The sequence below is a fragment of the Manis javanica genome, chromosome 8, assembly GCF_040802235.1.
Source record: "Manis javanica isolate MJ-LG chromosome 8, MJ_LKY, whole genome shotgun sequence".
In the NCBI taxonomy this organism is placed as follows: domain Eukaryota; kingdom Metazoa; phylum Chordata; class Mammalia; order Pholidota; family Manidae; genus Manis; species Manis javanica.
Genome location: NC_133163.1, coordinates 92,714,764 through 92,741,571, shown reverse-complemented (window position 1 = coordinate 92,741,571; position 26,808 = coordinate 92,714,764). Strand labels below are relative to the sequence as shown.

Genomic DNA, 26,808 nt, shown 5'->3' with positions numbered 1-26,808 from the left:
GGCAAAGGGTCTGTTTGTTTCTATGCAGAAGATCAAGGCCTAGCTTGGATACCCAGAAAATGAACTAAGATACGATATGAGGAGGAGCTTCCGGCATCAGCACTCTCTGGAGGACTTGTGCCGGGGGATGATCATCAAAAAGCCTCCACAGGGATCCGGACGATGCTGCAGTTGTGACTGCATCCAGCCCACCGTCTCCTGGACTTGCCATAGGAATGAGGAGGGAGGTGTCTAGGCTGGCATGTGCATACAGTGAGACAACGAATTTGACCGGATCTGTACTGTTGGAACTCAACCAGGAGTTGGGAGGGGTGCAAGTTGTAGCACTCCAAAATCTCATGACTATAGACTATCTACGGTTAAAAGAACATATGGGATGTGAACAGATTCCAGAAATGGGCTGCTTTAATTTGTCTGATGGTTCAAGTACAGTTGGACAATATCCATCATATCATAGATAAATTTTCACAAATGCCTAGGGTGCCTAAACGGTTTTCTTGGCTTCACTGGAGATGGATGGTAATTATAGATTAGATTTGCTTTGTTTATGTCACCGTATTCCTATTATGTTAATATGTGTGTGCAAATTAGTTAGTAGTTTAAAACCTATACATACAAGAAGATATGTCAAAGAAATAATCAATCCTCCCATGTTTTCTTCCATATGCTACCTCTATAGCTTTTCTTCTTCCTTCCTAATTACAACCCTTAAATAGAATTCGTGCCTCATATCAAATTTACCGAGTATCATAATTCCTCCAGGTGGTAAAGATACCTCGAGACAAGTGCTGGGCATAGAAGCCACAGGGCATAAATCTGCAAAGAAGTAAAAAGCTAACCTTTGCAAACAATATGGCTTCTCTCTCACTTACCATCTTTACATTTCCCTGTATGGCCCTGGAAGATGACTGGTTAGCCAGAGACGGGTAAGATTCCTCAAGGCAGGAACAACCTAAGACAGGCACAGTCGCAGGGGGGCCATCAGGTGAGAATTTGGGGATCAACAGAGGTGAGGCTCAGAACCTCACCCCCCCTGCTTTGAGAGAAATCTTCTGCATCCGTGGATGTTTTGCTGCCCTTGTCTAGCTCGGATTAATACTTAGTCCATAGGCACACACCTGATCATCTGATCATCTACATTTGCCCTCTTACAGCACTAAACTATGTTTTCTACCTTTATCTTGCATCTACCTACCACTTCAGCATTTTATTAAAAATAAAAATAATAATAATAATAGAGGGAGAAATGTGGGATGAACATATAAATCAAGTACAAAAATCAAATGAATATTCATATTTGACCTGATTGTTTATAGGTCATAATGCGTGATCAAAACCGAAAGTTTCTGTGATGAATGCCCTTGTACTGTTCACCATGTAAGAATTTATTCACTATGTAAGAATTCGTTCACCATGTAAGAACTTGTTCGTTATGCTTCAAAAGATTGGAGACTGACGAGAATTAGGCTTCATATGGATTAATGATTGTGCATTGAGCATTGACCCCCCTATATTGAATTTTATTGTTGTTAACAACCATTTGATCAATAAATATGAGAGATGCCCTCTCAAAAAAAAAAAAAAAGAATATGTGAAATGGAGATTGGCTTAAAGATGGTGGCATGAGAGGTGAGACAGAAACCTCCTCCCAAAACCATATATAATATGAAAATATAACAAATAAAACCAATACTGAAAGAGCAACAGGAAAAAAGACAGCAGCAGACTGCCTATTCCAGGGTGAAAGAGCAGACCTCACAGAAAAGGGTAAAGTAGCAAAGACCTGATCCAGAGGAATGCAAGCCCTTCCCCCCACTCCAGCTCACCAGGCAGGAGGAAGAGAAATGGAACAGGGAGGGAGAGGAGGCCTAGGACTGCTGAACACCCAGCTCTGTAGATCTGCTCTGGGAGCATGAACCTACATACATGGTGCTCTGGAGATTAGTGGGGTTGGAAAGCTAAGACGGGCAGACTACTTGGAGACTGAGATTCCAGCTACTTGTGGAGAACAGGTACCCACTACCAGCCGCTCTGGGACAAAAGAAAGACAGTCTGAGAGACTTCCTAACAGTGAGAGGGCTGATAAAGGCACAACGACTGCACAGAGCTTGCTGTTCAGGAGAAAGGAAAGGTAGACAAAATTGTCCTGATGCACTCAGCCAGGCAGGTTGGGAACTTTCAGGAGCTTCAGGCGCTCCATCTCCTGACTGGCAATGCAGCTACAAGACCCCCCCGCCCACCGCAATAAGCAGACTGCTGTTCCTTCCTCATGGCTGGAACTGGCTTGCAAACCAGCTGGACCCGTCATTGCACCAGGTCAACCAGAGGGCGGTTCCACCTATGGCAGCTACAAGTACACAGCATACAGGCTCCTCTCTGTGTACTAGGCCTACTGGACTTGGCAGCGGAGGCAGGCACTGCTGCTGCGAAGCAGGAAAGAACACTTTCCTGCCAGCAGGCACCAGTACCACAAGCCTGTAGCCCCTGCCATCGCTCCAGGGGCTCAGCAGCTCCAGAGAGTAGAGCTTCTGGACACTAGAGGGCACCATGTACAAATATGAAACATCAAAGGAACCTTGTTCAAAACAAAATTCCACAAACACCAGAAAGGGGGCCAAGAGAAACTGAACTCACCAATCTTTGTGAAAGAGATTTCAAAATAAAGATCATAAACATGCTCATGGAGCTACAGAAAAATATTCAAGAATGAGATAGAAAATTTGAAAAATACAGTATCTGAAATAAAACATACAATGGAAGGACTTAAAAGCAGATAAGATGAAGTAGAGGAGATGGTAAATGACACAGAAATTAGAGAATATGACTACAAAGAAGCTGAGACACAGAGAGAAAAAAGGATCTCTAGGAATGAAAGAATATTGAGAGAACTGCATGACCTATCCAAAGGGAACAATATTCACATTATAAGGGAACCAGAATAAGAAGAGAGAGAAAAAGGGATAGAGAGTATTTTTGAGGAGGTAAGTGCTGAAAACTTCCCCAATCTGGGGAAGGAGGTAGTCTCTCAGGCCATGGAAGTGCACAGATCTCCCAACACAAGGGACCCAAGGAAGACAAAACCAAGAGATATAATAATTAAAATGGCAAAGATCAAGGATAAGGACAGAGTATTAAAACCAGATGGAGAGAGCAAAAAGGTCACGTACAAAGGAAAACACATCAGACCATCATCAGACTTCTTAGCAGAATCCTTAGGCCAGAAGGGAGTGGCATGATATATTTAATGCAATGAAGCAGAAGGGCCTCAAACCAAGAATACTCTACCGGCAAGATTATCATTTAAATTTGAAGGAAGGATTAACGAATTTCCAGACAAGAAAAGCTGAGAGAATTTACCTCCTACAAACTGTCCCTACAGTGTATTTTGGAGGGACTGCTACAGACGGAAGTGTTCCTAAGGCCAAATAGCTGTCACTAGAGAAAATAAAACCACAGTAAAAAAAAGTATACCAATTAATTACTAAGCAAATGAAAAATTAAATAAACTAACCCCAAAGTCAGTCAAGGATAGACAAAGTGTATAGAATATGATACCTAATATATAAAGAATAGAGAAGGATGAAAAAGGAGGGGAAAAAAAGGACTTTTATATTATGTTTGTAATAGCATACTAAATGAGTTAAGTTAGACTGTTAGAAAAGAAGCTGCCCTTGAACCTTAGGCAACCATAAATATAAAGATGGCAATGGCAATAAGTAGACACCTATCAATAATCACCCTAACTGTACATGGTCTGATTACACCAATCAAAAGATATAGACTCACTGAAAAGATTTTTTAAAAAAGACCCATCTATATGCTGTCTCAAAGACACTCACTTCAAACCCAAAGACATACACAGACTAAAAGTGAAGGGATGGAACAAGATATTTCATGCAGCAAATACGGAGAAAAAAAGAAGGAGTTGTGGTACTTCTATAAGGCAAAATAGACTTCAAAACAAAGAAAGTAATAAGAGACAAAGAAGGACATTACATAATGATAAAGGGTTCAGTCCAACAAGAGGTTATAAGCATTATAAATATCTTTGTAGCCAGAATTATCAGAGAACACTATGAAAAAGTTACATACTAACAAACTGGAAACCTAGAAGAAATGGAGAACTTTCTAGAAAAACACAAACTTCCAAGGCTGACACAGAAAGAAACAGAAAATCTGAACAGAACAATTACCAGAAACAAAATTGAATTGGTAATCAAAAAGGTACCTAAGAACAAAACTCCTGGACCAGATGGCTTCACTGCTGAATTTAATCCAACATTTAGTGAAAACCTAATACCGACCCTCCTTAGAATTTTCCAAAAAGTAGAAGAGGAGGGAATACTTCCAAACTCATTCTATGAGGCCACTATAATACCAAAACCAGGCAAAGACACCACAAAAATGGAAAATTTCAGACCAATATCCCTGATGAACATAGATGCAAAAATACTCAACAAAATATTAGCAAGCAAAATTCAAAAATACGTCAAAAAGACCATCCATCATGACCAAGTATGATTTATTCCGGTGATACAAGGTTGGTACAACATTCGAAAAAACAACAACATCATCCACCATGTCAACAAAAAGAAGGACAAAAACCACATGATCATCTCCATAGATGCCAAAAAAGCATTTGACAAAATTCAACATCATTTCATGATAAAAAAATCTCAACAAAATGGGTATAGAGGGCAAGTACCTCAACATAATAAAGGCCATATATGACAAACGCACAGTCAACATCATACTTAACAGCGAGAACCTGAAAGCTTTTCCTTTCAGATCGGGAACAAGACAAGGATGCCCACTCTCCCCACTTTTATTCAACTTAGTTCTGGAGGTCCTAGCCATGGCAATCAGACAACACAAAGAAATAAAAGGCATCCAGACTGTCAATGAAGAAGTTAAACTGTCACTGTTTGCAGATGACATGAGATTGTACATTAAAAAAACTAAAAAATCCACTCCAATAATGCTAGATCTAATATCTGAATTCAGCAAAGTTGCAGGATACAAAATCAATACACAGAAATCTGTTGCATTCCTATATACTAATGATGAACTAGCAGAAAGAGAAATCAGGAAAACAATTACATTCACAATTGCATCAAAAAGAATAAAATACAAAGGAATAAACCTAATGAAGGAGAAGAAAGAACTATACCTGAAAACTACAAGACACTCATGAGAGAAATTAAAGAATATACCAATAAATGGAAAAAGATTCCATACTCATAGATGGGAAGAATTAATATTGTTAAAATGGCCATCCTGCCTAAAGCAATCTACAGATTCAGTAGAATCCCTATCAAAATACCAACAGCATTCTTCAATGAAATAGAGCAAATAGTTCTAAAGTCCGTATGGAACAAAAAAAGACCCCAAATAGCCAAAGGAATCCTGAGAAGGAAAAATAAAGCTGGGGAGATTATGCTCCCAGACTTTAAGCTCTACTACAAAGCCACAGTAATCAAGACAATTTGCTACTGGCACAAGAACAGAACCATAGACCAATGGAACAGATTAGACAACCCAGATATAAACCCAAGCATATATGGTCAATTAATATATGATAAAGGAGCCATGGACATACAATGGGGAAATGACAGCCTCTTGCCAACAGCTGGTATTGGGAAAACTGGACAGGTACATGCAAGAGAATGAAACTAGAGTATTGTCTAACACCATACACAAAAATAATCTTGAAATGGATCAAAGACTGGAACATAAGTCATGAAACAATAAAACTCTTAGAAGACAACATAAGAAGAAATCTCCTGAATAGAAACATGAGCTACTTTTTCCTGAATGCATATCCTAGGGCAAGGGAAACAAAATAAAAAATGAACAAATGGAGCTACATCAAACTAAAAAGCTTCTCTACAGCAAAGGACACCATCAGCAGAACAAAAAGGCATCCTACAGTATGGGAGAATATATTTGTAAACAACATATCTGACAAGGGGTTAACATCCAAAATACATAAAGAACTGACATACCTATACACCCAAAAAGCAAATAACTCAATTAAAATATGGGCAGAGGATATGAACAGACACTTCTCCAAAGAAGAAATTCAGATGGCCAACAGACACATGAAAAGATACTCCACATCGCTAATTATCAGGGAAATGCAAATTAAAACCACAATGAGATATCACCTCATGCCAGTTAGGATGGCCAACATAGAAAAAAATAGGAACAACAAATGCTGGCAAGGATGTGGAGAAAGGGGAACCCTCCTACACTGCTGGTGGGAATGTAAGCTAGTGCAACAATTGTGGAAAGCAGTATGGAGGTTCCTCAAAAAACTAAAAATAGAAATACCATTCGACCTGGGAATCCCACTCCTAGTAATTTACCCAAAGAATACAAATTTTCAGATTCAAAAAGACATAGGCACCCCTGTTTATCGCAGCACTATTTACAATAGCCAAGAAATGGAAGCAACCTAAGTGTTCATCAGTAGATGAATGGATAAAGATGTGGTATATATACACTATGGAATACTATTCAGAAATAAGAAAGAAACAAATCCTACCATTTGCAACAACATGGATGGAGCTGGAGGATATTATGCTCAGTGAAATGACTCAGGCAGAGAAAACCAAGTACCAAATGATTTTCCTTCTTTGTGGAGTATAACAACAATTATAACTGAAGGAACAAAACAGCAGCAGACTCACAAACTCCAAGAAGGGACTAGTAGTTTCCAAAGGGAAGGTGTATGGGAGGGCAGGTAGGGAGGGAAGGAGAAAGGGATTGAGAGGTATTATGATTGACCCACATGGTGTGTGTGGGGATCACGGGGAAGACAATGTAGCACAGGGAAGACAAGTAGTGACTCTGTGGCATCTTACTACACTGACAGACAGTGACTGCAATGGGGTATGGGGGGGTTTGATAATATGGGTGAATGTAGTAACCTGATTGTTTTTCATGTGAAGCCTAAATAAGAGTGTATATCAATAATACTTTAATAAAATATTATTCATTAAAATAACAGATGAGGGAGAAATAGAAAATCTGAACAGACCAATTACCAGCAACAAAATTGAATATCTGTAAAATGCAAGAAAACAAGGTGTACCTGCACACATACAAAAATATCTATGCACCCAACATAGGAGCACCTACGTATGTATAACAAATACTAACAGAAATAAAGGGGGAAATAGAATGCAATGCATTCATTTTAGCAGACTTCAACTCACCACTCACTCCAAAGGACAGATCAACCAGACAGAAAATAAGTACGAAGAAAAAGGTACTGAACAACACATTAGAACAGATGGACCTAACAGACATCTACAGAACTCTCCACACAAAGGCAGCAGGATACACATTCTTCTCAAGGGAACATGGAACATTTTTCAGAATAGGACACAAAAAGAGACTCAGTAAATTCAAAAGGATTGAAATTGAACCAATGAGCTTCTCAGACCACAAAAGTATGAAATTAGAAAAAAATTACAGAAAGATAACAAAAAAGCCCATAAAGATATGGAGGCTTAACAACATGCTGCTAAATAATCAATGGATTAATGACCAAATAAAAACAGAGGTGAAGCAATATATGGAGACAAATGACAACAATAAGTCAATTCTGCAAGATCTGTGGGATGCAGCAAAGGCCATGCTAAGAGGGAAGTATACTGCAGTACAGGCTTACCTCAGGAAAGAAGAACAATCCCATATGAATAGTCTGAACTCACAATGAAACTAGAAAAAGAAGAACAAAGGAGGCCTAAAGTCAGTAGAAGGAGTGACATAATAAAGATTAGAGCAGAGAAAAATAAAATCAGGAAGAATAATAGAAAGAATTAAAAAGAGTAGGAGCTGGTTCTTCAAGAAAATAAACAAAATAGATAAACCCCTAGACAGACTTATCAAGTAAAAAGAGAGTCTACACAAATAAACAGAATCAGAAATGAGAAAGGAAAAATCACTACGGACACCACAGAAATGCAAAGAATTATTAGACAATACTATGAAAAATTATATGCTAACAAATTGGATAGCCTAAAAGGAACAGACAACTTTCTAGAAAAATACAACCTACCAAGGCTGACCCAGGAAGAAATAGAAAATCTGAACAGACCAATTACCAGCAACAGAATTGAATTAGTAATCAAAAAACCACCTAAGAACAAATGTCTGAACCAGATGGCTTCATTTTTTAATTTTATCAAACATTTAGAGAAGACCTAATACCGAACCTCCTTAAAGTTTTCCAAAAACTAGAGCAACGAATACTTTCATTCTATGAGACCAGCATCATTCTAATACAAAACCCAGCAAAGATATTGCAAAAATACAAAAACTACAGACCAATATTCCTGATGAACACAGAGACAAAAATACTCAACAAAATATTAGCAAACCAAATTCAAAAATACATCAAAAACATCATCCATCATGATCAAGTAGGATTTATTCCAGGGATGAAAGGATGGTACAACATTTGAAAATCCATCAACATCATCTATCACATCAACAAAAAGGACAAAATCACATGATCTCCATAGATGCTGAAAAAGCATTTGACAAAATTCAACATCCATTCATGATAAAAACTCTCAACAAAATGGGTATAGAGGGCTAGTACCTCAACACAATAAAGGCCATATATGACAAACCCACAGCCAACATCACAATTAACAGTGAGAAGCTGAAAGCTTTTCCTTTAAGATTGGGAACAAAACAAGGATGCTCACTATCACTACTTTATTCAACATAGTTCTGGAGGTCTTAGCCATGGCAATCAGACAACACAAAGAAATAAAAGGCATTCAGATTGATAAGGAAGAAGTTAAATTGTCATTGTTTGCAGATGATGTGATACTGAACATAAAAAACCCTAAAGAATCCACTCCAAAACTACTGGAACTAATCACTGAATTCAGCAAAGTTGCAGGATACAAAATCAATACACAGAAATCTTTTGAATTCCTATATACTAATGATGAACAATAGAAAGATAAATCAGGAAAACAATTCCATTCACAATTGCATCAAAAAGAATAAAATACCTAGGAACAAACCTAACCAAGGAGGTGAAAGACCTATACCCTGAAAACTACGAGACACTCATGAGAGAAATTAAAGAAGACACCAATAAATGGAAATGCATCCCATGCTCATAGATAGGAATTAATATTGTCAAAATGGCCATACTGCCTAAAGCAGTCTACAGATTCAGTGTAACCCTATCAAAATACCAATGGCATTCTTCAATAAACTAGAGCAAATAGTTCTAATGTTCATACAGAACCACGAAAGACCCCAAATAACCAAGGCAATTCCAAGAAGGATGAATGAAGCTGGGGGAATTACACTTCCCAACCTCAAGCTCTCCTACAAAGCCACAGTAATCAAGACAATTTGGTACTGGCACAAGAACAGACTCATGGACAAGTGGAAGAGGATAGAGAGCCCAGATATAAACCCAAACATATAGGGTCAATTAATATATGATAAAGGAGCCATGGATATACAATGGAGAAATGACAGCCTCTTCAACAACTGGTGTTGGCAAAACTGGACAGCTACATGTAATAGAATGAAACTGGATAATCGCCTAACTCTACACACAAAAGTAAACTTGAAATGGATCAAAGGCCTGAATGTAAGTTTGAAACCATAAAACTTTTAGAAGAAAACATAGGGGAAATCTCTTGAATATAAACATGAGCAACTTTTTCCTGAACACATCTCCTAGGGCAAGGGAAACAAAAGTATAATGAACAAATGGGACTAAATCAAGCTAAAAAGCTTCTTATAGCAAAGGACACCATCAGCAGAACAAAAAGGCATCCTACAGTATGGGAGAATATATTCATAAACAACATATCTGACAAGGGGTTAACATTCAAAATACATAAAGAACTCACACACCTATACACCCAAAAAGCAAATAACCCAATTAAAAAATGGGCAGAGGATCTGAACAGACACTTCTTCAAAGAAGAAATTCAGATGGCAAACAGGCACATGAAAAGATGCTCCACATCGCTAATTATCAGAGAAATGCAAATTAAAACCACAATGAGATATCACCTCACACCAGTTAGGATGGCCAACATTGAAAAGACAAGGAACAACAAATGCTGGCGAGGATGCAGAGAAAGGGGAACCCTACTATACTGCTGGTGTGAATGTAAACTAGTTCAATCATTGTGGAAAGCAGTATGGAGGTTCCTCAAAAAACTAAAAATAGAATAGAAATACCATTTGACCCAGGAATTTCAATCCTAGGAATTTACTTAAAGAAAACAAGATCTCAGATTCAAAAAGACATATGCACCCCTATGTTTATCGCAGCACTATTTACAATAGCCAAGATACGGAAGCTACCTAAGTGCCCATCAGTAGATGAATGGATAAAGAAGAGGTGGTACATATACAAAATGGAATATTATTCAGCAATAAGAAAACAAATCCTATCATTTGCAACAACATCGATGGAGCTAGAGGGTATTATGCTTAGTGAAATAAACCAGGCAGAGAAAGACAAGTACTAATGATTCCCCTCAATTTTGTAGTATAACAATGAAGCAAAACTGGAGGAACAAAACAGCCACAGACTCACAAACTCCAAGAACGGAATAGTGGTTACCAAAGGGGAGGAGTGCGGAAGGGTGGATGGGAAGGCAGGGAGAAGGGGATTGAGGGATATCATGATTGGCACACATGATGTGGGGGGGGGGTCATGGGGAAGACAGTGTCGCACAGAGAAGACATGTAGTGACTCTGTGCCATGTTACTACACCAGTAAACAGTGACTTTCAGTGGGGTACATGGGGGACTTGATAATATTGGTGAATGCAGTAACCACAATATTTTTCATGTGAAACCTTCATAAGAGTGTCTATCAATGATATCTTATTAAAAAATAATTAATAAATAAAGAAGATCTAAATGAAAGAAGAAATTAAAATGAATAAATGAATTTTCCCTAGCAATCTTTTTCTGAATACACACTGCTTCCTGCGAAATAGTGGGAAATTTTTAGTCATGTATGTTTTAAACATTTTATAATATTTTTAGATTAAAAGCAACCCAGAGTTGTACTTACTCATACTTAACACTCTTTGTGGATCTACTGACCCATCCTCTCTCCAAATCTGTGGGAGTAGTATAAAAAGTAGAGTTAAGGGCCCATGATTTGAAGAAAGAGCAGTCATGTGAAATATGTAACTTAATGGGGCCTGGAGTTGGAGAAGGAGCTTAGAATAATTTCTTTTCACCTAAACAGGTACTTGTATAGTTTAATGGTTAAGAACACAGGCTTTGGAACTTTCTAGATTCAAAACCTGGCTTTTTTTTCATTTCAAAACTTCATTTCATTTTCCTCACTTGTGAAATGAAGATTTTTTAAAGTACCTAAAACTCATAGGGTTTTTGAGAGGATTAACTGTGTAATATATGTAAAGCCTTAGAATAATGTCTGACACAAAGAAAGCACTAAACAAATGCAAACTTTTATTGCTTTTATACTTAATTTTTCCATTTCCATGTAAATGTTTTTTCCAAATTTTCCATTTATAAGGACTACCCAAAAGAATCATCTTTCTCTCTGGTAACATCATAAATTTTTTTTAAATTTTTAAAAATGTTGTTATCATTAATCTATAATTACATGAAGAACATTATGTTTACTAAACATCACAAATTTTAAGGGGAACCATTACTTATTCTGGAAAACAAATACCTGAATATAGATACATAATTAATATATCCCAAGTTCACATAGATAGATACCTTTTGAACAACTCCTACCTTCTATCCTATTAAAAATTTATTCCCAAAATATAGTCATAGACTTTAAAGTAAAAAAAATTTAAAACTCTTTCTTCATATTCTGAAGGTTTTGCTAGGGCCAGGAATTACTCCTTTCCTTTTATAAATATGAAAATCATGTCACTGAGAGGGAGGTTACCTATCCAACAACATACATGAAGCTCTTGGCCCTTAATACTTTCCACAGGAAGTACATTCATACAATTCCTTTTTTTCTGGCTTTTTAAAAATTGAGATACAATTGACATAACACTGTATTAATTTCAGGTATATAACATAATGATTTGATATTTTTATAAATTGCAAAATAATCACCATAATAAGTCCAGTAACATCCATAACCATAGCCACAAAAATTTTTTTCTCATCATGATAACTTTCAAGATCCACTCTCCTAGCTACTTCCAAATATGCAATACAGTATTATTAACTACAGTCACCAGGGCATACATTACATCTCCATGACTTACTATAAATTTGTATCTTTTGACACATATATTTCTATCATAAAGTGAAATCGCTAATATAAACTAAGATTTTCACACAGAAAAGAAATTCTTCATCCATGTTCCGTTAATTTGCCTGAAGAAATATTTATGAGAAAATGGTTATAAATTTTATGATGTATTCTGTTTAAATGGATTTTAAATATTACTCTCTCTTAGTTATAACTCCACTGTTAAAACAAAAGGATTGTACTAGAAAACTTTTTTTCCCCTTTTAGTAAAACTGCTACAAAATACAGTAATAGATATAATCTTTACTGACAAGGATCAGTATTTAAGTATTCACTATAAGAATTATTCATAAAATGTTTTATTATATAAGTAATATACTAAAATTAGAAAAAAAAAGAAATGCTGATTAACAAAAATAATCACCCCATTTTGAGATAACCATTGTTAGGATTCCAGTGTATAACTTAGTCTTTCAGACTTCTGTTCTATTCCTAGATAATATCTAATGTCCCTTTTAGATTTTAAATTCTGATGTAAATATGTAATTATGAATACTTGACGATAATGAAGATACTAAACTGAACCTGGTTTTTATTATCTTGTTATAATTATTTGATATTTGTAAGTTATTTTTCCCTATGTTTATGCTTAGACAACTCGATATTTTTTATTTTAATTTAAAATTTCTATTTAATTCCCCAACTGGGAAAGCATGCTATGGCCCCAACCTGTCAGGTATCCAAGTCTGTCTAAGCCACAGCTAGACTCCACTGTCCACTTGTCAGTAGCTTTCCCAAAGTATAAATAAGGTACCTAGGAAGAGAAGGAAAGCCTCATCTGGCCAGCTTTGCCAAAACAACCCCACAAGCTTCAGGAAACACTATCCACTCTTCATAAATGTCAGGTAAACTCTGGGCTAGCGTGTCTTAAATCCTGAATGAATGTTTACAGACAGTTCATTTCCAGGTAAGCAGGGGTTAGTTGACATCATTTGGGTCCTGCTCCAACTACACCTGGCCTAATGCAATAGATTTCTCCAGAGAAAAGAGGCAACAGCCTATTTTTTACTTTGATAGATGAAACAAGATGTCCTATTTGGCCTCTTCATTTTATGAAGAACTATAAACTACAGAGAGATTTCTTTCCCATATTTGTTCATACTGTATATGTATCCATGCAATGTATACCATGGAAATTGTTAAACAGTTCCCAAGAAACTGAAAAAACTACAAAAGAAATTTTGAAATACAGTAAGATGTTACAGAATCATTAACTTTGTTCTCTGTGCTGTACTACCATCCCTGTGACCAATCTATATTGTGATTGCAAATTATTGTGCCCCGTAATCTCTTTCCCCCTCCTTCCTCACCCTCCCCAACCCCTCCCCATTGGTAACCACTTGTCCCTTCCTGGTGTCTATGAGTCTACTGCTATTTTGTTCCTTCTATTTCGCTTTGTTTTTATACTCCACAAAAAAGTGAAATCACTTGGTATTTGTCTTTCTCCACCTGGCTTATTTCATTAACCATAATACCCTCTAGACCTATCCATTTTACAAATGGGATTTTTCCTTTTTATGGCTGAATAATATTACATTGTATATATGTATATCTTCGTTATCCATCCATCTATTGCTAGACACTTAGGATGCAAAGCATCATTCTTTATCCATATGGACTCATTATATTGCTTTAGTTAGTAGAAAGAAGAAAATAAAGGGTGAAATGTACAAGCTTTTCTATCTCAGTTTCTTCTGTCTTCTCCAAAACTGTATTTATTATCTATAATGTAGATTTACCACAATTTCATATTGCAATACTATAATCACTTCAAAATCAGTAATAGTTAACATCCTAAAAGAAGAAAAAAATTTAAAGAACTGCCCAAAAGTCATTGCTGAGCACAATATATTTTCATTGTACTTTTTTGTCTTTCTACAAATACATAAATCTTACATGGTTGCTACTCAGAGCATATACATTCTTGTGTACTGCTTATCATTACTATATTCCTGAAACATTTAATCATTTTAGACATTTCTTTCTTATTTACTTTCACAATTATAATTTCAGAGGTTCATAATTCATACAATTGTCCTAAAGAGGTTGACAATTTTCTTATTCTCATACCAACATGAGATGGATGAAACCCCAAACTCCTCTTACAAACATCAGTGGCAACTAGTATTTATAACTGCAACTCAAGGTTAATAATTCCTAGTGGTATGGAACACAAAGAAAAAAAGCAAAGATGTTGGGAGATAAGACTAAGATATTGGGGTCATGCTAAGGATTAGGTTTTATTTTATCTTAATATGGGCTGCATTACTTATGGCAGAGTCTCAAGGAACATGATGGGGGAGCCATTGTCCACCATGAAAAATTAGAAGCACAAAGACAATCAGGTAGGGAAGAAATTCAGAAACACACTTATGGATAACTCTTGAATCAAAGGGGAAATCAAAACAAATTATGAACTACTCAGAAAGCAATAAAAAGAACAGTATATCATACCAATGAAATACAGCAAAAGCTATGACTGGAGAATAATATTATTTTGTTCATACATTGTTTTCTTGATTTTCTCCACATCTTTAAGGCAGTTAGCTTAAAGTCTGTGTCTAGTATATCTGCCTCTAAGTCTTTTTCAGGAGCAGTTTCTGTCAATTTTTTCCTTTGTACCATACTTTCATGTTTCTTTGTATACCTTGTGATTTTTTTTGTTGAAAAGTGGACACTTGAATTTAACAATGTAGTAACTCTGGAAATCAGCTTCTGCTCTTTCCCCAGGATATGCTGTTTCTTATTATTATTTTTGTTTATTGCTTTTGTTTTTTTGATTATTGTAGGCTGTCCCTGTGCTGAGTATCAGTCTGAGGTGTAAACCTAAGATATTCTCAGGTCTTCTCTGAGCCTTTCCATGCATGGTCATTTCTAATTTTTCCCATGTATGTAGTTGTTTTAAATGTTCTGGTCTTTAATGTCTGGCTCTAAAAGGGGGGAAAAATGAAGCCAGGTTGGGGGTGGGGTGGGGAGATGGGGTGTTGGCCCTTTAAAAACCCTGGAAGTCACTTCAGCTGGAAGGGAAAGGGCTTGCAACAATGGGAAGGTGCCACAATAAATGGCTGCTCACTTCTGTCTGTACCTCTGTGATCAGAAGCAGTAATTAGCAACCAGAGCACAGATTCCTGATATTTGGAAGTCTAGGTCCTTTTGCTCACCCTGATACCTGCAGGCTGTGTACAAGATGCTCCAGTGCACAGATGCCTGCTATGTGGCTGGGGATGGGGAAGGGTAGCTGCCACTGTGCTAAGAGTGAAATTGACTGAAATTAACTGCAGTTTATCCTTCAAGTCTTCCTTTGGAAGTCACAAGCCTTCAATAGATCCCAGAGTTCCAAAACAGTTACATCAGATGTATTTTGCCAGTGCAATTGTCTGAGTGGGGAGACAAATTCCTGGTGCTTCCTATTCTGCTAGCTTCCCATAACCCTCTCCTCCATAATGATTTTTTAAAATACAAATTAATACCCTCATATTCACCTACTGAAATCAGTGTGTATTTTAAATACAAAGGAATCTTTTATTCTTGAATCCTTTGATTAAGATTCACCCAAATTATCACCCTATAGGAGTATTATTTCTTTTGATTTTTGAAAACAAATAGAAATATGTGAAATAATGTTAACCTAATCAGAGATTCTGAGAAAATCACATGAAAGAAGTTAAAATTATTTATTCAACCAATATTTGTTGAGTGTCACTAAAACAAAATACTGTGCTGGCAACCACTCTTACTGTTTAAGGATAATTGTTCAGATTACTTTGCAAAATGAACACTTCATTACAAGTGTTTTATGAAAAACCAGGTCTTAGATCCATATAGCTAGAAGCATTAACTAAGCAATTATTTTGTGTTAGGCTCGCTGCTTTGCACCTTGAATATTATTAATTCATTTAATCCTCATAATACATCTATGAGTAGTTACTATTATTTTTCTAATTTTCACATGGGAAAACTGAAGTCCTATAAGTAGTGAGTGGTTTTTAAACAAAGCTCTTGCTCTTAACCGCTGTGATATTCTGCTACTAACAAAATAACTGTTCTCAGAGTTACCAGGAGAGGCAAATCTTATCAGCTGAACATTAAGCTATTTACCCTACAATTTAAAATTGTTCTTCAAGGTTTTCCTTACTTCCTGTTGTTTTGTTTTATGAGGGGAAAAAGACATTACCAGCTCTCCCTTACAGTATTTCTGAATAGCAGTTTCAGTAATATTTTGTCATGGTCTTTGGCCAAAAGCAATAAAATCTGATCCTACTGCCATTTGTTAATGACTTTAGAGCCTTTTTACTCCATGAACCTTTTGGTTTGCACATTAAGAAAATTGCAATCTCCTCCCTAAGATTTACTCACATTGTCATTATTAAATTTGATCAGAATTTGAAGCTCATTATAGACAGACACAATTAAAATTTTTTCTTTCTTTGCTATTTTTTAAATTACAAAGAATGCTCACTTTTTGTACCAAGTGAAAAAATAAAACAATGCATGAAGAAAAAGCTAAACTTCCACCCCTTACCTCACCCACAATCTCACTCACTGAAGTATCCAACAGGTATACTCCAGATGCCAAGGTAAGGAAGGATCTACCCAACAGGGATGTCCTTCCATACCTCTCTCCACATGTAGAAGGGCATACAGTTATTTGCTTTTGTTCATTTTCACTGCAACAGTCACATATAATACACATGAACCTGCAACTTGCTTTTTATCAGATAATACACCACTAATATATGGGTTATTTGCTATAAATATAATTCTTCCTTTTTTTATGCACACACATACAGCCACCGTTACACAAACATAATTTAAAATAATTGGAGTATTGTTCATGTTGTGGAGGAATGCTTGTCTCCTTTTTATTTCCCTTCCCTCTTCTCCCCTCCTCTTTTCCTTCCTCCTACATTAATCCCCACCTTCAGGTAACATGTTAACAACTGGTATCATTTCTTGTTCTTCCCACAATCTCTCTCTCACACACACACACACTCACACACACACACGCATATTTATGGGTTTTAGTTACTTCCTTTTAAAAAATGGGATGTTATATACCTTGTTTTTCTCAGTCAACACCATTCTCATGGATATTCTTCTAAGTCACTGCAATATATTTTATGGTGTGAACACAACAAAATTGATTCAACCATTCTCCTCTGAATGGACAGTCACTTTTGTTTTACTATTTTATCCCTACTAACAATCTTTCAATAAACATCCTTGACTATCTTTAGCCTTATGTACTGGTGTTTTTATTTTTATAGAGTTTCAGGAATGGGACTTCTAGATCAACAGGTAAAATATTTCTTATTTTCATAAATATTGACAGAGTATTTTCCCAAAAAGCTGTAAAAATTTACACTTCCACTTAAAATGTATGAAAGAATTCTTTTCTTCATGTTCCTACCAGCAATTAGCACTACTGCTCTTTTTAACTGCTCCTAGTTTGAATGATACAAACTCAGACCTCACTGTTACTTTAGTAACAGTAGGTTTGAACTTATCATTCATTTTTTGGCCATTTGGATATGCTCTCCTCTAATGAGCCTATTCATATCCTTTGCCTGTTTTTCTATTAGATTTTCTCATCAATATGAAAGACTTCTTACTCTATAGTAAACAATGAAGACTTCTTAGTATATAATAAACAGTAGTTCTATATCTGATTTATGTATTGCAGTGGTTTTTTCTCCCAAATCTATTGACTTTTTCACATTAAAAGACAATTTTTTTAGCAGTTTTAGGTTTACAGAAAAATAAAGCAGAAAGTAGAGTTCCTATGTTCCCTTTCAGCCCCTTCCCTCCTCAGTTTCCCCTATTATTAATATCTTGTATTACTGTGGTACCTTTGTTACAATTACAATTATAATCGATGAGCTAATACTGATATATTATTATTAACTAAAGTCCATTGTTCATAGTAGGGTTCTTTTTATTGTAAAATTCTATGAATTTTGACAAATGTATAACATGTATCCACCATTACAGTAACATACAGAATAATTTCACTGCCCTAAAATCTCCCTGCAAAGGAGGGTGTACTCCTTCTTCCCCTGCCAACCACTGATATATTTGTCTCCATAGTTTCCCTTTTCCGAAGCATCACATAGTTGCAATCATATAGTATGTAGCCTTTTCAGATGGGCTTCTTTCCATCAGTAATACGCATTTAAGATTCCTGCATGTTTTTTCATGACTCCATAATTCATTTCTTTTTTAGCTCTGAATAAAAATTTCATTTTTTGGATGTACGACAATTTATCCATTCACCTACTGAAGGACATCTTAGTTGCTTCGAAGTTTTCACAATTATGAATAAAGTTGCTATAAACATTTCAAGCACAGTATCTGGTGTGGATATAAGTTTTTTAACTCCTTTACATAAATACCAAGAAGTGTGACTGACCATTACCAACTTTGCATACACATTCCAGGCCTTGCCTCTCGGCCCTCCATGACAGTTCCCAGATCTGTGTGATATCCTTACCAGCTTCCTCTACTATAGTTGCAACAAAGCCGAGCCTCCCCCGGAACTCTCCAGGCCCTGACTGCCTGCTGACCCCATACTCGCTGCTGCTGCTTTTTTGTTTGTTTGTTTGAAGGAAATGGTAGAATTTAATCTTTATTTATAGAACACTGCAAGATAAAAAATTCCACATGGAAATAAGAAACCCATTGAGAAGAGAAGCTTCATACTGTATGTATAGTCAATTTCATCGTAAAAATGCTACAATAATGAACCACATTTAAAGAGTCCTTGGTATAAAAACAGTAAGATAAATTTATACCAAACATCATATACAACAAACAACTTTAGGCCTCAGATGTACAATCTGAAAGTTAAAGGTCCCTGGAGTGCCATCCTAAACTTGGCATGTAGAGCCTTCAGAGGTAGTTTCTGACACAACATTTTGATTTTCCTCTTCCTCTTATAGGGAAATACTTACAATCAAGCTTAACGAAGCCTTGTGCACTGACTCAGTTTCATGGTTTTATAGAGCTTCAATTTCATCTAAACCCCCACATTCTTCAATCATTATACTAAGTTTTTCAGTTTCATCTAGTTTCTCACTAGCCTGAGAGATATTTGAAATGGCATCTAGAATAATCAGAATGATTTTGGTATCTTTTGTAGTTAAGAGGTTCATCAACAGTTCTATTATGTATACAATCTGTTCAACTATTCCACTACTTCTATGGTTGGTCACAATCCATACAGCTTCCTTTTTAGAGAGAAGGCCAACAAGGAATGGGACTAATCTATAATCCACAACTTGTTGCATCCGGTCCTGGCTGCCAAATGTAATGTTGACATTATCCATGTAGTTTCCTTTTGAATAATTGTTTGTGGGTTCACTAACAGACTGGGAAAGACAGAAGTGCTCCTGAATTTATTACAATCTGAATCTGTTCATCTGTTTCAGGGACAATATTTCCTATGGCTCTTGGTGCAGAAATCAAAATTTGCAATTTAGTAGTTCTTAGAAACTTCACAACTTGGGGCACAATTCCTGTTTTCATGATCATTTCACTGGACTGTTCATTTGGACCATCAGTAAGGTAGGAAATGGCCCAGAAGTATCTGTTAATACTTCTGGATCATTATGTTGTAGAAGATGAACTAAAGTAGGAAGGATACACTCAACAGCATCTAATGAAGATGCAGGATTTTTGTTGCAATAAAGATGTGAAAGTGCCCACATAAGATAATATAAGTAACCACATGCTAAAGATGGCATGTTAGGAACTTCTAGAAGAGGCAACAGTGAATCAAATGCACTGTATTTGATAACCAAGTCTTGGAAATCTGAACCTGCAATGTTTCCCAAAGCCCATTTAGCTTGTTCACAGACATGAGTCATTCCAACAGAGAAATGAACGCTGGGATAGCACAACTATCTACCACAGTCTTGCTCTGTTCTGATGTCCTAGAAGCAAAGTTTGTGAGTCTCAAAGCAGATTTAAATTTAATGGGACTATAATCAGTTCTGCCCAAAAAGGACACAAATTTTGAAATCAAACGAGCCCAGATTATGTTGTCTATGGAGGGCTGTTTTTCCCTGAAAAACAGTTTGCTTGCAGCTTGAAAAGCTTGGAGCTGGCTTTCCAAATTATTTCTGCTTATGTTTGACACTGTCATCAACAGACCAATTTGCAGGATCCTGGTTTTTATAGTTTTCTTGCAGTGGAGGAGTAGTGTAATAGGAAATGAGCTTACATTTCTCCCTTTCAGCATCTGGTCATCCTTCTTAGCTTTCTTCAGCTCCACATTAACTTCTATTTGGAACTGACTCATTTCTGCATTATCCTTCCCTTGTTCTTGAATCTATCAAGGTAGGCAGCTGGTGAGTTAGCATTTGTATTGGTGGACATAGTTATAAGACAAACGGCAAGTCAGGAGGCAGTACAGACCCCAAACCTTCTAGAATAAACAAAATTGGGGGCTAGAATGGAGGGTAGCTGAGTTTCATTCATGTCTCCATCTGTCTAGATACTCCCTAAGCATGTGATTTCCTTTGGTTCTTTAACCTCTTGGCACAATATGCCCCCAAATGATTTGCCCCACAATCCTGGAGAATACTAGAAATTCTCTCTATTAGAGTAATTCATCTGCATTAGCTGTAACTTGACAGTGCCCCTATAAAAATGAACACTTACCAGGGAGGACAGAGGGATACACTATCTTGAATGGAAAGGGGGTTGGAGAAATTATTGGAGGCTGGATAAGATCTTGGTCATGTATCAGAGAAGTCAATAATAATAGTAACAACAGATAACACTTACATAGCATTTATTTAGATACTTTCTATTTTTTTACTCATTTAGTCCTCACAACACCTCTGAAGTAGGTATCATTATTACCCCCATTTTAGAGATGAGATAACTGAAGCACTGAGAGAGCAAAGCAACTAGCTCAGGATCACAGCCAGTAATTTGTGAATCTGAGAAATAAGTCTTACATTTAATCACTATACTTCACCACCTTTCATCTAGGGAAGAGAGGACGTGTCAAGATGGAAAGTATAGGGTCTCTCTGGTATCAGACCTTAAAATATACCCTAACTAAATACAATTCTTTTCACCTTTATCAAAAGATAAAAACAGAAATCCCTGTCTGTCTCTATGCAGTCCCTCAGTCCATTTGTCTAGGGCTTCTTTTTCTGAAAATTAAAGAAAAAGAAAATTGCACATAGCAGCAACATTCCTATAGAGGTAATAGATACACATATGCACTTATATAGACATACACGCATAGAGAAACATAAATTCTTCTTCCCTGGTTAAGACCCCTGGTTCCTGAAGGAACCAAGTATACTAAGCTTTGATATCGCCAAAACACATGTCTTTGTCTATACAAGATTATGCTATTTCTAGTAATCCTTTTTTGCTAAAGAATGTTCCCATGGACAATTGTCCAAGTGGCATGTGAGATTTGGTAGGTCCCATATGGGGCTGTCCTATTCTCTGGACATAAGCAAGGAATTATGTCCAGAGAGATAGATATCTAGTTCTAATGCTTCGCTCTTCCCTGCAAAAAAGATGGATTCATTAGACAGGATCTTGTGAGAAAAGATGAAAGATGGCTTTATTAGAATAGAGTCCAAAGACTAAGTTCTTGCCATTCCCACAGCACCTTTTAAAGACAACCACAAGTAATTCCTTGATCATAATTTGCCATGTTTTACATTATTTGACCTTGCTTTCCAGGCCTTTACTGACTGGACCCCAAGCAAAAGCCAGCACATTCAGCATGGGCATAAGAAAGACTGTCAGCCATTAGATGACCTGAACAAAAACTTTAAAAAATAAGGGAATGCCAAATTGGATAAAGATTAACTGACAAGATCGACTCTCTTGGGGAGCTTTGAATGGGAGACAGAAAGCTGCCAATGGCTTCCTACAGTTACTGTTGAATTCTGAGCAGTAATGACAAATGTGCCAGTGTCATGTGGCTGCTGAAGTTTCCTTATTTCTCCATTTTACATTTGCGACTCATCATGTGAAATAACCTGATCATCTCTCTTCCATGCAGCCTGAAAAAGCCCTATCAAAATGGCAAGTTTAAGCATCAACAGAAGCAAACACAAAACAGAAAAAATGAGCAGCTGTCACATGAGAGGTGGCCTTGTCCAGCAGTTGGCCTAGATGAAGACAATGAGGGTGGCAATATGGAATATGGCTTAATTACCAGGATTTACTTAGTCATAGGCAGAATCCAAGAGGGGTAAGCAGTACCATTGCCTTAAGGATAGTATACAAAATAAAGAGACATTGGAGACCCGACAGAAGGCCTTCATTACATCAGGTAGAACTTCTGAGAGACAGGGTGTCTGCAGCAATTGAGGCAAATCATCTGGGAACATGTCCATTCCTAATAATTAAGGATCCTACAGAGCAGGGGGTCAGCAAATATTTTTTCTACTAAGGCCCAGAGAGCAAATATATTAGCCTTTGTGGACCATATGGTCTCTGTAACAACTACTCAACTCTGCCTTTGTAGTACAAAAGCATCCAAAACAATTATGTAAACAAATGGACATGGCTATGTATCAATAAAACTACTAAAACAGGTGGTGGCCAGCTTTGGCCCTGCTGTTGGGCAAAAGTCTTTTTTAGAGACAATTTCTTCAGAAATGTAAGTGGATTTGTGAGATCCGAGAGAAAAAGGGAACAAAGCAAGTCTGAAGAGAGTCTTGTATATGTGAAAGGCCTTCTAATCCTTAGATTTTTGAAAAGAAAGTGAAAGTACATGTACTAGTCACATTAACACACGTTTTTACAATAACTGTGTCAAAATTTCTTATAATATTGTACCAAATTAAAGTCATTCAATAAGCTCAACGTTGACTGATCTATCAGTCAGGACAAGCTAAATTAGGTTATTTTACCAAACTTTCAAAGCATAATAGCTTAAAACCACAAGAGTTTATTTCTGGCCCATTCTACATGTAGGTCAGTAGGGGGTTCTAATGGTTGTAGCTTCTCTAGGACCCAAATGACAGAACAACCTCTCAAGAGTATTGCTGATCATGGTGCCAGAAGAAAATGGGCTTTGGAAAGTCATACTCCAGGCAATAAATGCTAAATACCATTTCTGCTAATAACACACTGAAAAGAATTAATCATATAGTCCTATCTCACACAATAGACCAGGAAGTGAAATTCTATCATGCAGCTGTAAGTTTTTCCTCTAAAATCAGGAGCAAGACAAGGATGTCCACTCTCACCACTTTTATTCAACACAGTACTACTGGAGGTCCTAGCCATAGCAATCAGACAACACAGAGAGATAAAAGGTATCCAAACTGACAAGGAAGAAGTTAAACTGTTACTAGTTGCAGATGACATGGTGTGATACACAGATAACCCTAATGACTCCACCAAAAACTTTAGAACTAATATTTGGATTCAGCAAAGTAGCAGGATACAAAATTAATACACAGAAATCTGTCACATATGTATATAGTAACAATGAAGTAGCAGAAAGAGAAATCAGGAAAATAACTCCATTTACAATTGCATCTAAAAGATAAAACACCTAGGACTAAACATAACCAAAGAGGTGAAAGAACTTTACTTTGAAAACTGTAAGATACTCATGAGAGAAATTAAAGAAGACACCAATAAATGGAAATCTATGCCATGCTCATGGATAGGAAGAAATAATATTGTCAAAATGGCCATACTGTCCAAAGCAATTTACAAATTCAATGCAATCCCTAACAAAATACGAACAGCATTTTCCACTAAACTAGAACAAGTAATTCTAAAATTCATATGGAAACACAAAAGCCCCCAAATACCCAAGCAATCCTGAGAAAGAAGAACAAAGCTGGGGGGATTATGCTCCTTGATATCAAGCTCTACTACAAAGCTACAGTAATCAAAACAGTATGGTCCTGGAACAAAAACAGACCATAGATCAATGGGACACAATAGAGAGGATGCCATCAGCAGAACAAAAAGTCATCCTACAGTATGGGAGAATATATATGTAAACAACATATCCAACAAGGGGTTAACATCCAAATATATAAAGAACTCGCAAGCTGCAACACCCAAAAAGCAATAAGCCAATTTAGAAATGGGCAGAGGATATGAACAGACACTTCTCCAAAGAAGAAATTCAGATGGCCAACAGACACATGAAAAGATGCTTCACATCACTAATTATCAGGGAAATACAAATTAAAACCACAATGAGATATCACCTCACACCAGTTAGGATGGCGAACATTGAAAAGACTAGGAACAACAAATGCTGGCAAGGATGCAGAGAAAGGGGAACCCTACTACACTGCTGGTGGGAATGTAAACTAGTTCAATCATTGTGGAAAGCAATATGGAGGTTCCTCAACAAACTAAAAATAGAAATACCATTTGACCTAGTAATTTCACTCCTAAGAATTTACCTGAAGAAAATAAGATCCCTGATTCAAAAAGACATATGCACCCCTATGTTTATCACTGCACTATTTACAATAGCCAAGAAATGGAAGCAACCTAAGTGTCCATCAGTAGATGAATGGATAAAGAAGATGTGGTACATATACAAAATGGAATATTATTCGGCCATAAGAAGAAAACAAATCCTACCATTTGCAGCAAATGGAGTTAGAGGGTATTATGCTCAGTGAAATAAGCCAGGCGGAGAAAGACAAGTACCAAATGACACAACAAAGCAAAACTGAAGGAATAAAACAGCAGCAGACTCACAAACTCCAAGGAGGGACTAGTGGTTACCAAAGGGAAGGGGTTAGGGAGGGTGGGTTGGGATGGAGAGAGAAGGGGATTAAGGGGCACTATAATCAGCATTCACAATACAAGTAGGTCACAGGGAAGGTAGTACAGCACAGAGAAGATAAGTAATGACTCCACAGCATCTTATTTTGCTGACGGACAGTGATTGCAATGGGGTGGGGGGAGACTTGATAAAATGGGTGAATGTTGAAAACACAATATTGTTCATGAGAAACCCTCATATGATTGTATATCAGTGATACTTTAATTCAAAAAAATAAATAATAATAATAATATGAAATGCAACTCTTCAGTAGTTAGTTTCAGAAGTAAATGATATCAGTATCTCCCAACCCTGACTATACCAAATACTACCTTTGCAAAATTTTTTTTTAATTAATTAATTTATTTTTATTTTTTTGAAGAACATTATGTTTACTAGGCTCTCCCCTATCCCAAGTCCCCCCTACGAACCCCATTACAGTCACTGTCCATCAGCATAGTAAGATGTTGTAGAATCACTACTTGTCTTCTCTGTGTTGCAAAGCCCTCCCCTTTCCCCCACCCACCACATTATACATGCTAATCATAATACCCCCTTTCTTCTTACCCACCCTTATCCCTCCCTACCCTCCCATTCTCCCCAGTCCCTTTCCCTTTGGTAACTGTTAGTCAATTCTTGGGTTCTGTGATTCTGCTGCTGTTTTGTTCCTTCAGTTTTTTTGTTCTTATACTCCACAGATGAGTGAAATCATTTGGTATTTGTTTTTCTCCGCCTCACTGAATCTTTTTCTCTCAGGCCCCACTGAATCTTACTAAGCCAGAATTGCAAAGATTGGAGATCTGATTTCTTTTGGAATTCACCCAAGTAATTTGGACAGTCCCAGTTATCCAAGCAGTGATCCACAGGCTGGCCTCAGCCACTAAGCCATGTAACTATGCCAGTCCCCACCACACTTCCCAGGAAGTACAGCCCCTGGGAAGTGGCCAGCCATGGGGCATTCAATGAGTTTGCAATCAGTGTTAGTCAGAAAGATAAACATAAGTGGGCGGAGAGAGAATAAGGCCTATGGAGCCCACTAAAAGGGACTCAAAGGGTTAACCAGATAAAACCAGAGAATCAACTTACAGTTAAATAGTTGAAGTTTCAAGGACCAGGAGTGATGTAGAACGTCCAGACACTCACCAGATGAAAAACAACTTCCCATATGAGAGGCTTCCAAGCACAGACACTCCTCAGATAAAGAAAGTATCAGCAGACAGGCACAGAAAACATCACAGCACAGCCCATGTCCTCTTTTTACCAATTAGACCTGGCCTTCAAGGCCAAAGATTGTCAATCAAGGACTTTTCTGTCCTGCAAAAAAAACCTGTAAAAGAAGCCTCAGAGTAAGTAGCCTGCCTCTGTGAACCTTGACTCTGACCTGATCCTCCTTGGAGTGTGTTCAAATAAAACTTCATTCTGCTTCCAAAAAAAAAAAAAAAAACAGGCGGAGGACTTGTACAGACATTTCTCCAAAGATGAAGTACAGATGGCCAACAGGCATAGGAAAAGATCCTCCACATCACTAATTATCAGGGAAGTTCAAATCAAAACCACAATGAGATCCACCACACACCAGTCAGAAGGGCCACTATCCAAAGGACAGGAAATAACAAATGTTGGTGAGGATGTGGAGAAATGGAATTCCTCCTACACTTCTGGTGAGAATGTAAATTGGTGCAACTGCTGTGGAAGC

At 37.0% G+C, this 26,808-nt stretch overlaps 1 protein-coding gene and 1 pseudogene across 1 annotated transcript in view; both read right to left on the bottom strand.

Moving 5' to 3' along the window:
* STARD9 (StAR related lipid transfer domain containing 9) overlaps positions 1 to 26,808 on the bottom strand; it is a 156,539-nt gene that overhangs the window by 100,189 nt on the left and 29,542 nt on the right. The gene's annotated exons all lie outside the window — the stretch shown is intronic.
* Positions 13,667 to 25,600, bottom strand: LOC140843135 (importin subunit alpha-1 pseudogene; annotated as a pseudogene).